The sequence below is a fragment of the Bombina bombina genome, chromosome 2, assembly GCF_027579735.1.
Source record: "Bombina bombina isolate aBomBom1 chromosome 2, aBomBom1.pri, whole genome shotgun sequence".
NCBI lineage: Eukaryota > Metazoa > Chordata > Amphibia > Anura > Bombinatoridae > Bombina > Bombina bombina.
In genome coordinates this window covers 1232119086-1232131769 of record NC_069500.1, presented here as the reverse complement: position 1 = coordinate 1232131769, position 12684 = coordinate 1232119086, and the positions used below count along the sequence as shown (strand labels likewise).

The 12684-nt window shown below is 37.8% G+C and overlaps 1 protein-coding gene across 3 annotated transcripts in view; it reads left to right on the top strand.

The window, feature by feature from the left end:
- The window catches only part of GABRB1 (gamma-aminobutyric acid type A receptor subunit beta1), a 1013772-nt gene that overhangs the window by 965250 nt on the left and 35838 nt on the right, over positions 1-12684 (top strand). The window lies entirely within an intron of this gene.

The window sequence follows — 12684 nt, the reverse complement described above, 5'->3', positions numbered from 1 at the left end:
CGAAAAGGTATCTTTGTCTGAAAAGTTTACGTTTGTTAGGGTGTGTACATGAGAAGTGTTGGAGTTGTAGGTATGTAAGCCAGTTCTTGAAAATATCTAAACCGTTATTAATTAGCTCTGTATTAGTTTTTAATCTTTCTCCATTTGAAATTGTGTAAAATGGTATTGTATCTTTTATTGTCGCTATTTGTGTGTGGCAGAGATGATCTTTGAAGGGCAAGGTTTCATCTAGTAGTATAGGTGTCAGCAGGGATGGTAATGAGGAGATAGGGTTTTGGTTTTTAGGCTGGTTTTCCAAGTTTGAAAGACCTCATGCTCTATGGGGTAAGTATGGAATGTTTTAAGCCATGTGTTCGCGGGAGCCAGCATCTGCCCCAAATTGTTTCTCTTGTAATAAGTGATGTTCTAATTGGACCCATTCTTTTTGGTTTGTGTTTTTACACCAGTCCACTATTCTTTTGCGTATCGCTGCTCTACAATATTTTATTAGACAAGGTTCCTCCTAATCCTCCATTGCTTTTGGAAAGGAAAAGGGTGGATCTGGATACTCTAGGGACCATTTTGTGCCAGATATATTTAAGTAATAGGGATAAAAGTTTGGTTATATAGGAGTCTGGCAATGGAATTGGCAGGGTCTGAAAGTCATATAGTATTCTTGGTAAGGTAGTCATTTTTATCGCATGAATGCAACCCAGCCATGATAAGGGTTTTTGTTTCCATCTATCTAGTTCAATTGATGTCTCTGTCAACAGTTTGTCTTAGTTAAATTTTAGAAGGTCTTTTCGGTCGGGAGTTATCATAATTCCTAAGTATTTTATGGAACTGGTTGGAGATTTCAAATTGTAAGTTTGGTGAATAAATTTAAGGGAAAGGTCACTGATTCTGATTCCCATCATTTCTGACTTCCAATGATTTATGAAAAAGTTTGAGTATTGGCCATAAATTTTAAGGGCTTGTAGTACTGCTGGTATAAGATTGATTTGGATTATAAAGAGTGAATAGGACATCGTCTGCGTATAGTGATATCTTAAACGTCATATCTCCTACTCCTATGCCTTAAATTTTGTTATCTTTTCAGATATGTGACGCCAAGACCTTGATCGCGAGTGTAAATAACAGTGGCGACAATAGGCATAACAGTGGCGACAATAGGCAACCCTGCCTTGTGCCATTATGTATTTGGAATTGGTGAGAGATGGTGTTATTAAATTTAATTATAGCATATGGGGCATTATAAAGTGAGAAAATGCATTTAATTAGTGTGCTACTAAGTCCGAATTGTTGGAGTGTGAGTTTTAGAAATCGCCAATTTAATCTGTCGAAAGCCTTTTCAGCATCCATGGCCAATATAACAGTCTGGATGTCTTAATTTTTAACATATTCAATGATCTGTATAATTTTGTTTGTATTATCGCGTGCCTCTCTGCCCGGAATGAAGCCCACTTGATTGAAATGAATTTGATGGGGTAAAATGTTATTGATTTTTTTAGCTAGAATTTCTGCATATATTTTTATGTCCAAATTTAGTAGTGAGATGTGTCTATAGTTTGTTGGTAAATCAGATGGTTTACCCGGTTGGGGAGGGACTGCAATCCTAACCTCATGCATACGTGGTGGGAAAGGACTCCCAGAGTCTACTTTATGAAAAAGTGATAAGAAATGTAGTTTGAGTACATCTTGGAATATTTTGTAATATTTTGCGGATAGACCATCCGGTCCAGGCCTTTTTTGTTTTTTGTAGGTTTTTTATAATGTCTAGTACTTCTTTTTTACAAACAGGTTAGTCTAATAGGTTTTTCATATCAACAGTGAGGCACGGAATACCTGAATTTTGGATATAGTCTGTACAATGTTCTATAAAATCTGGTGCCAAAGTATTGTCGGGTAAATTATGCAAATTAGTGTAATAATCTGTGAAAACCTGACCTATATCTTTTGTAGATTTAACAATTTTCCCTTCCTTATTTTTCAGTTCATGTATGTAGGATTTGAGGGTTTTCCTCTTTAGGGCTCTGGCTAGAAGCCTCCCAGCCTTATTGCTTTCAATAAAAAAAAAAATTATTATTAGGAAAAAGGCTGTTTGTTGTGCTTTTTTATTTAATTGGTTTTGTAGTTGTCTGGTGTCTGTTAGTTGTGTCAGAATGTTATCATCCGTGGAATGTAGTTTATGTAAGCAATCTAGTCTGGATAAAGTTGAGGTCAGTGATTATATTTTTTTATTTTTTGTTTGTTTATATGTGACTTAATTCATATGAAATCTCCTCTAATATAGCACTTATGAGTTTCCCATAAGGTAAAGTTATCGATTTCTTGTGTGTTATTAATAGAGAAAAATTCTCGTAGTGATTCGGAGAGCTTTTGTATATTGGCAGGGTATGATAGTATGAAGTCATCTAGTTTCCAAAGGAATGGAGAATTTGGTTTGGTGGGCCATTTCAGAGAGAGTATCATTGCCGAGTGATTGAACCAGGAGGTGTGGCTAATGTATGCATTTGTGACATATTGTAAGCCTGTTTGATCAATAAATAAATACTCTAATCTAGAGTATGTCTTGTTAGAGTGTTAAAAAAAGGAATAGTCCCTTTTCTAAGGGTTAAGATATCTCCATGTGTCGTGAAGGTGTGAATTGGTGAAATTAGACCAGATGGATGACTTTTTGATTCCTAGTTGGATTATATAGTGATGACTAATTTTTGGTAGTGCCTTCTTATTTGTTTATTTGTGTTATATATGTATACGGATCTTTTTATCTATCTATCTATCTATCTATCTATCTATCTATCTACTTTCTAGGCAAATACATAAAAAAAAAAAAAATCAATACGTATTGCACCACAATCTTACTTCTAACATGATTGAAATGGGGACAAATGACTATAGACCAGCTCTATTCATTACAAGTCAGCATGATAGCCTTTCCCCTGTAAAATAGGCTGATGTGAGAAACAGAGCAAATAATATATAAGCACCTAAAAGAACATTTTAACAGCACAGATAAGGTTTTATTGATTTTCTTGTTATGCTTGGTGTGCTATTGGCATCTTTTTATTTTAGTCAGCTCCATTATTTGTCTAGAATTGCAACTATACGTGAAGAACAAAATGGTCTGCCAGAAGCAGAATGTGCTGTGTTTGAGTTATCTTTAAGCCACAAACAGCATGTCATCTGCAGCACAAAGTCCTTAAACTATGTCTGAAAGCCAATTCAGTGGAAGGGAACACCCTCTCCCGGGAAGAGGTCTAATTTATGCTTCATGCTTCTTGAATTCTGGGCTTCATAACACTGCCCTGCATACACATTTATCCTGGTTGCATGTGTAATTCCCACAGTTTATTATATGCTAACAGTTATATGAACATCTTGCAAATATTACTTAGTCCCATCAGTACTGCAAATGTGAGTAATGCTTTACAGCTGGGATAAATACACATTAGTTTAAAAATGAAGTGGAACTGAAAATAAAGTAGGCTAATAGCACAAGATCATTGGGAAGTTAAAGCTTGGTGATTAATCCTTTGAGGCACACATTTTAGATGGTTAAAAATGGATTCACAGCAATAGGTTTTAAGGTTATTGGTTTCTCTTCCCTGCAGATACAAAAACACTTACTTTTCAAAATGATTCCCTAACTGAGGACTAATTAAGTCAGTGAAGGTGGGATATGAGTGTAGAATTTACTTTTCACGGAAATCATTAGTTATGTTTTGTGGTGACATCCATACAATCATAGCTGAATGATAGTTGAGGAAGTAAAATAGACAAAAGTAGAGTTGTCATGAGGAGTTTTGTGTCATTGGAATACAAGTTTTTTTGTATTTCAGAAACTTCAGTTTACACTTAAAAAGGTAATGCACAGTGGCTTGGCTTTAAGGTTGATCTTCAGCAACTTTATTACTGCAGTTTCTGTGAGATAAAGGAAGTCAAAACTACTGTAAATTATTAAGTTGGCAGAAGCATAAAAAGAACCAAGATGGTGGAGGCAAATTTAACGGTACATGGAAGTCAAATTTAAATTTTCGGGATTCAGATAGAGCGTGTATCTTTCTAATTTGCTTCTGTTTTGCGGATTTATCTTTTGTTCTCTTGGTATCCTTTTTTAAAATGTAGGTCCTTTCCATGAGAGCATGCTGAGGTAGGCGTATTGTGCTTAATTCATGTGGCCCCACTTGAGTCTACCTAAGAATGTTCTTATGGAAGGAGCTAGGGTTCAACAAAAGATACCAAGAGAAGAAATCATGTGATAGATAAGTACACTGTAAAGTATTTATTTTATATTGTATGTTCTACCTGAATCATAATACTTTAAGAGATTGTTTTTAAGATTGTCTTTACAGAAAATGGGGCTTGTCATGTTAATGGTGGTTTCAAAGTATAGCTGGCTTATTTAACCCATTAGTGACCAGACCATTTTTCAATTTTCTTACCCTTAAGGACCAGGGCTATTTTTATATTTCAGCGGTGTTTGTGTTTAGTTGTAATTTTCCTCTTACTCATTTACTGTACCCACACATATTATATATAGTTTTTCTTGCCATTAAATTGACTTTTTAAAGATACCATTATTTTCATCATATCATATAATTATATATATCGGCTAGATTACGAGTTTTGCGTTACGAGTGAAAAAGCTTCATAACTATGCTTTTTCACTACCCCTGGTATTACGAGTCTTACAGGTATAGCTGTACCGCACTCTTTTTTGACCGTCACACAATGTAACTACCGCAGCTTTCAAAAAGTCCTTTTTCAATGGGACTCCCATAGCGCTGGTATTACGAGTTTGCCTGTATGGCCAAAAAAGTGAGCGGTACAGCCCATAACTACAAGATCCATACTGTAAACTGAAAGTCAGTAGTTATGGCTTTTATGTTACAAAGCTGTAACATAAAACTCATAACTAAAGTGCTAAAAAGTGCACTAACACCCATAAACTACCTATTAACCCCTAAACCGAGGCCCTCCCGCATCTCTTAACCCCTAATCTGCCGCTCCGGACATCGCTGCCACTATAATAAACATATTAACCCCTAAACCGTCATACTCCCTTATCACAAACATTAATTAAATGTTATTAACCCCTAATCTGCCTCCCCTAACATCGCTGCAACCTACATTACTGTTATTAACCCCTAATCTGTTGCCCAAAAATTGCCGCCACTATACTAAAGTTATTAACCCCTAAACCTAACCCTGAGGGGCATATTTATCAAGGTCTGGCGGACCTGATCTGACACTGCGGATCAGGTCCGCCAGACCTCGCTGAATACGGCGAGCAATACGCTCGCTGTATTCAGCATTGCACCAGCAGCTCACAAGAGCTGCTGGTGCAACGCCACCCCCTGCAGACTCGCAGCCAATGGGCCGCCAGCAACGGGGTGTCAATCAACCCGATCGTACTTGATCGGGTTGTATTGTGGCGATGTCTGTCCGCCTGCTCAGAGCAGGCGGACAGGTTATGGAGCATAAGTCTTTGTGACCGCTACTTCATAACTGCTGTTTCTGGTGAGCCTGCAGGCTCGCCAGAAACACGGGGAATCAAGCTCCATAAGGAGCTTGATACATATGCCCCTAAGTCTAACCCTAACCCTAACACCCACTAACTTTAACATAATTTAAATTATTCCAAATAAAAATTACAATTAATACCTAAGTTATTCCTATTTGAAACTAAATAAATACTTACCTGTAAAATAAAACCTAAGCTAGCTACAAGATAACTAATAGTTATATTGTATCTAGCTTATGTTTTATTTTTATTTCACAGCTAAGTTTGTATTTGTCACAGATACCAGGCTGCAAGGGTTAAACCCCTACCCCCTATAACCTCACCCCTGTTGTTTCTTTTGGTTTGCTTGTCTTGTGAAAAGCTGGTGTATGACCAGGAAAACCCTCCTAGGCTGGCCGGACCCCTGGAACTCCTGGTCGGCCGCCTCACCATGGACACCCGCCTAACCCCTCTCAGACTGTCCGGGCTCCTGGAACTCCCGGTCGGCCCATGACAGCAGGACACCCGCTAAATTTACCCCTGGTCGCTCCAGCAACCATGTGCCTCAGAGCTCTGCTCTTTTGGGGATTAGTAGCCACTAGGGAGGACAAGAGGTGGGGCAATTACCTGAGGGGAGCTGCTTTGGGAACTGGCGGTTTTGGACACCCCTACCCCCATAACTTGAATGGGCTGTATCTCCGGTCCCCAATAACGAATCACGCCGCTTTTTGGACTGCGGCATCTGGGGACAGAGAGCTTTCAAATGACATCCTGGAAGTGCCACCGGAATCACCCCAAAACCATCACCACTATGTCCTGGGATTCTGTGGGACTATGGTTGCTATGGAGGCGCCGGTCAGTCTGTAGGAGCGGGAATGGTGGGAAAACTATGGCATTGTCTCCCTGTTTTATCAAGATGTGTGTGTGTATAAAAGATGTGTGTTTGTCCCAATAAAGTCTGTTCTATTTTCACCTGAATGCTAGTCTGTCCACTTGTTCCAGGGAACGGAAAGACCCATTTGGTGGAGCTACCCAGTCGGGGTAACCGGGGATCCGTCACAGTATTTATTTTAACTAGGTAGACTAGTTAGTAAATAGTTATTAACTATTTACTAACTACCTAGCTAAAATAAATACAAATTTACCTGTAAAATAAAACCTAATCTGTCTTACACGAACACTTAACCTTACACTACAATTAAATCAATTACATAAATTAAATACAATTAACTAAATTACAAAAAAACACAAACACTAAATTACACAAAATAAAAAAAAGAAATTATCAGATATTTAAACTAATTACACCTAATCTAATAGCCCTAACAAAATAAAAAGCCCCCCCCCCCCCAAGTAAAAAAAACCCTAGCCTACAATAAACTACCAATGGCCCTTAAAAGGGCCTTTTGCGGGGCATTGCCCCAAAGAAATCAACTCTTTTACCTTTTAAAAAAAATACAAACGTCACCCCAACAGTAAAACCAACCACCCCAAATAAAAACCTATCTAAAAAAACCTAAGCTCCCCATTTCCCTGAAAAGGGCATTTGGATGGGCATTGCCTTTAAAAGGGTATTTAGCTCTTTTACGTTGCCCAAACCCTAATCTAAAAATAAAAAACACCCAATAAACCCTTAAAAAAAACCTAACACTAACCCCCGAAGATCCACTTACAGTTTTTGAAGACCGGACATCCATCCTCATCCATCCGGGAGAAGTCTTCATCCAAGCAGCAAGAAGTCCTCAATGAAGCCGGGTGAAGTCTTCATCCAAGCGGCAAGAAGTTGTCCTCCAGGCGGGCAGAAGTCTTTATCCAGACGGCATCTTTTCTCTTCATCCTTCCAACACAGAGCGGCTCCATCTTCAAGACATCTGGCGCGGAGCATCCTCTTCTTTCAGTGGTTTTTGAAGTATAAAGGTTCCTTTAAATAACGTCATCCAAGATGGCGTCCCTTGAATTCCGATTGGCTGATAGAATTCTATCAGCCAAACGGAATTAAAGGGTAAAAAATCCTATTGGCTAATCCAATCAGCCATTAGGATTTTTTACCCTTTAATTCCGATTTTTATTATTTTTTTGTAATTTAGATAAATGTTTTTTTGTAATTTAATTTATTTAATTATAGTGTAATGTTAGGTTTAACTGTAAGACAGGTTAGGTTTTATTTTAACTAGGTAGCTAGTAAATAGTTAATAACTATTTACTAACTAGTCTACTTAGTTAAAATAAATACAAACTTGCCTGTAAAATAAAAATAAAACCTAAGCTAGATCAAATATAACTATTAGTTATATTGTTGCTAGCTTAGGTTTATTTTACAGGTAAGTATTTAGTCTTAAATAGGTATTATTTAGGTAATAATAGTAATTTTTATTTAGATTTGTTTAATTATATTAAAGTTAGGGGGGTTAGGGTTAGACTTAGGTTTAGGGGTTAATATATTTATTTAGTGTTAGTGATGTGGGAGGCCAGAGGTTTAGGGGTTAATAACTTCAGTATAGTGGCGGCGGCGACATTGGGGGCAGAAGATTAGGGGTTAATAAGTGTAGGTAGGTGGCGGCGACATTGGGGGCGGCAGATTAGGGGTTAATAGGTGTAGGTAGGTGGCAGCGATGTTGGGGTCGGCAGATTAGGGGTTAATAACTGTAATGTAGGTGGTGGAAATATTAGGGGCGGCAGATTAGGTGTTAATAAGTGTAATGTAGGTGGCAGCGATGTCGGGGAGGCAGATTAGGGGTGTTTAGACTCAGGGTTTATGTTAGGGTGATTTAAACATAAATTTTCTTTCCCCTTAGGAATCAATGGGGCTGCGTTACGGAACTTTACGCTCCTTTATTGCAGGTGTTAGGCTTTTTTTTAGCGGGCTCTCCCCATTGATGTCTATGGGGAAATCGTGCACGAGCACGTAAAAGCAGCTCACAGCAGCGCTGGTATTTGGGTGCAGAATGGAGCTCAACGCTGCCATATTGCCTGCTAACGCCGGGTTTTTGAAAACCTGTAATACCAGCGCTGTTAAAGGTGAGAGGTGAATATAACGTGCAAGTTAGCAGCGAGGCAACCATAACACAAAACTTGTAATCTGGCCATATAAATTTTTTTTTTATAAAATATAATGGAAAAATGGAAAAAAACACACTTTTTCTAACTTTGACCCCCAAAATTTGTTACACATCTACAACCACCAAAAAACACCCATGCTAAATAGTTTCTAAATTTTGTCCTGAGTTTAGAAATACCCAATGTTTAAAATTTTCTTTTTTGCAAGTTATAGGGCACTTTGCTATTTCCAAACCATTTCAAAATTAGCAATAGTTACATTGGAACACTGATATCTGTCTGTAATCTCTAAATAACCCTTCACATGTATATATTTTTATTTTAGTAGACAACCCAAAATATTGATCTAGGCCCATTTTGGTATATTCCATGCCACCATTTCACCGCCAAATGCGATCAAATAAAAAAAATCGCTAACTCTTTCACAAACTTTAGGTTTCTCACTGAAATTATTTACAAACAGCTTGTGCAATTACGGTACAAATGGTTGTAAATGCTTCTCTGGGATCCCATTTGTTCAAAAATAGCAGACATTTATGAATTTGGTGTTGCTTTTTGGTAATTAAAAGGACACTAAATGCTGCTGTGCACAACACTTGTATTATGCCCAGCAGTGAAGGCGTTAATTAGGTAGCTTGTAGGGTTCATTTTAGCTTTAGTGTAGAAATCAGCCTCCCACCTGACACATCCAACCCCCTGATCTGACCCCTCTCAAACAGCACTCTTCCCTCCCCCATCCCACAATTGTCAACACCATCTTAAGTACTGGCAGAAAGTCTGCCAGTACTAAAATAAAAGCCTTTTTTTTTTCTTTAGCATTTTTTTTTATATATAAATAGTTTCTGCAGTGTAGGTTCCCCCCTAACCCCCCAACCTTCACGATCCCCCCCAAACAGCTCTCTTAACCTCCCCCCTCTTCCTATTTGTAGCGATCTTAGGTACTGGCAGCTGTCTGTCAGTACCCAGTTTCTAATCAAATTTGCTAAAAAAAAATTGTTTTTTTTACACCATTTTTCCATAGTGTAGCTGCCTCCCTCCTCCCAGATCCCTTTACCAACAATTATTCCCCCCTCCCTCCAACCCCTTAGGCATTGTGTGCACTCACTATACTGTGTAGTGGTGTCGCAGGCGCACGTGCCTGCACCCCCTCCCCCCCTCACGTGCACGCTCCCGCCCCCCCATCGCCGGAACTACTCTAGCAATGGGCCACCTTCCTTCTATGGTTCACACCCACCAACTATCAGCACCATCGCTGACCGATGCAGAGAGGGCCACAGAGTAAAGAAACGGTATTGCAGTTAAACCTCGATATCGAGGCATCACTGCAATACATTGAAAGCGGCAATACGATCGCTTCCACCGCTTGAAACCCCTGAGGACTTACATGGTACATCCTTGGTCATTAAGTGACAGTTTTTGTAGGACGTACCCTGTACGTCCTTCGTCTTTAAAGGAAAATAAAACCCAATTTTTTTTTCTTCCATGCATTCGATAGAGCGTGTGATTTTAAACAACTTTCCAATTTACTTCTATTATTTAGTTTGTTTTGTTCTCTTAATATAGTTTGTTGAAAATTATACCTAGGTAGGCTCAGGAGCTGCTGATTGGTGGCTACACATACATTCCTCATCTTATTGGCTTACCCAATGCGTTCAGCTAGTGCATTGCTGCTTCTGACTTCAACAAAGGATACCAAGAGCTTGAAGAAAATTAGATAAAATAAGTAAATTGGAAAGTTTTAAATTGTATTCTCTGTATTAATCATTAAAGAACATTTGTGGGTTTCATATCCCTTTAAATTTGATGTTCTAAAAATGTTATAAATTATTAAAGAAAGAAAACAGAAGGGATTTGGTAGTGTACCTTTCTTTTAAATGCATATCCAGGTGCATTTAGGATCTGTCACTGAGGGTTGTATGAGTGCAAAATGGAAAAAAGAAAGACTGTAAAAGAAGATAATTTGTGTAGGATTCAGTTCACTGCCTCTCTAAAACATTAGCAGGAGCAGCTTAAAGTGAAGGTTAAGTTACCTGTCTCACGAACTAGAATTCAATTCTATTTGCCAAATAAATATGAGTCTCATTCATCATTTTTTTCACATTGATTGTTTTTCAAAGTTATCGCCGTATAAAATCAGAATTTTAATAGAATCTCAAGCAACCCTTTTTTTTAATCATTTGTATTATTTGATCACATTATCAAAAGAACCAATTGAAAATCTGGCCGTTAGGCGGTCGTCGATCTACGTCACCCGCCTCTTATTTGAAATGCGCATGCTCTGCTTTGTTAAACTCCGTTTAGGTCTCCAAGCGCGCTCCTATGTTTCATGCTAACTGTGTTTACCGCATGCGCATTGGTGATTTATACTGACAAGTATCGCATGCGCAGGAGTTGTCCACATTGGCGTTTAGCGTATGCGCAATAGTTTTTATTGTCGTGCACGCGCTTGGGTGATGCGTATAGAGCGGGTGGGACCGCTCTATACGTAACATAACAGATAACACGGAAGTAGAGGTGGGGCGGAGTAAGGACAGAAATGGTAGGGAGATTAATATATTTTATAAATATTGCAATACATAAGTGAGATACAAATAAAGTTAGCGACCATCCTAATGTGCAATTAATGAATGCATTGAGCTATTCAAATCATGAAAACTGTACCTTCAATTTAAGTTGCTGATTGCTGGCAATAGATATCCTGTCTAGGGAAGGTATGAGTGGGTATGAGTTCTGTTGTATTGGAAGCTTGCTAGATCTGGCTTTGTGAAAGTAAAAATGTAGTTTATTGGAAAGATGGTTTTGGAGAATCACTATGGAAGAAAGATGAGATAAAGGGTTTAAAAGATAAGTGCTAAAAGATAAAATGTAATAAAATAAAAGGTAGTCATAAAAAGAAATATAAAATTATGTTTTAAATGTCTACTTCAATTTTTGCATTGTTTAAAAAGATAGATAATCCCTTTATTACCCATTCTCCAGTTTTGCAAATCCAACTCTGTTATATTAATATACACTTTTTACCTCTGTGATTGCCTTGTATTTAAGCCTCTGCAGACTGCACTCTTATCTTAGTTCTTTTGACAGACTTGCACAATGTTCTCTATATCAGTGTTTTTCAACCAGTGTGCCGTGAGAGATCCTCAGGTGTGCCGCGGCAGACTGACAACAGTGTGACATATTTTTAAAATTTTGTTTGATATATATATATATATATATATATATATATATATATATATATATATATATATATATATATATATATATATATTGAGATAGATAGAGATAGAGATATAGATAAATAGAGATATTGATATAGATAAATATATATATATATATATATATATATATATATATATATATATATATATATATATACTGCATTAGGCTACAATGTGTGATTTTGTAAAATTTTGGGATGGTGGTGTGCCGCAGGATTTTCTAATGTAAAAATGTGTGCCACGGCAAAAAAAAAGGTTAAAAATCACTGATCTATATGACACACAAACTAGCACTGTCTAACTGAAAAACTGTCAAAATGCACTGAGATAAGAAGTGGCCTTCAAGGGCTTAGAAATTAGCATATGAGCCTACCTAGGTTTAGCTTTCAACAAAGAATACCAAGAGTACAAAGCAAATTTGATAATAAAAGTAAATTGGAAAGTTGTTTAAAATGACATGCCCTTTCTGAATCATGAAAGTTTAATTTTGACTAAACTATCCCTTTAGGATATCCAATATGTAAATTGAGTTGGTTATGCTTTGAAAAAACACACTTTCTTTGTTACCCATACCGACTTCTATACTACAATAGAGTAGCCAATCTACGGGGCCTATTTCTTATTATCCGATATTGCGGATCATGTCCGCTACACATCGATAAATGCCGACAGAATACGTTGTCTGCATTTATCATTGCACCAGCAATTCTGGTGAACTACTGGTGCAATGTCACCCCCTGCAGATTCGTGGACAATCGGCCGTTAGCAGGGGGTGTCGATCAACCCGATCGTATTCGATCGGGTTGGTTTCTGTCCGCCGCCTCAGAGCAGGTGGACAGGTTATGGAGCGGTGGTCTTTAGACAAGCTCCAGGCGGAGCTTAATAAATATGGCCCTATAAATCAATATGCATAAAAACACTTTA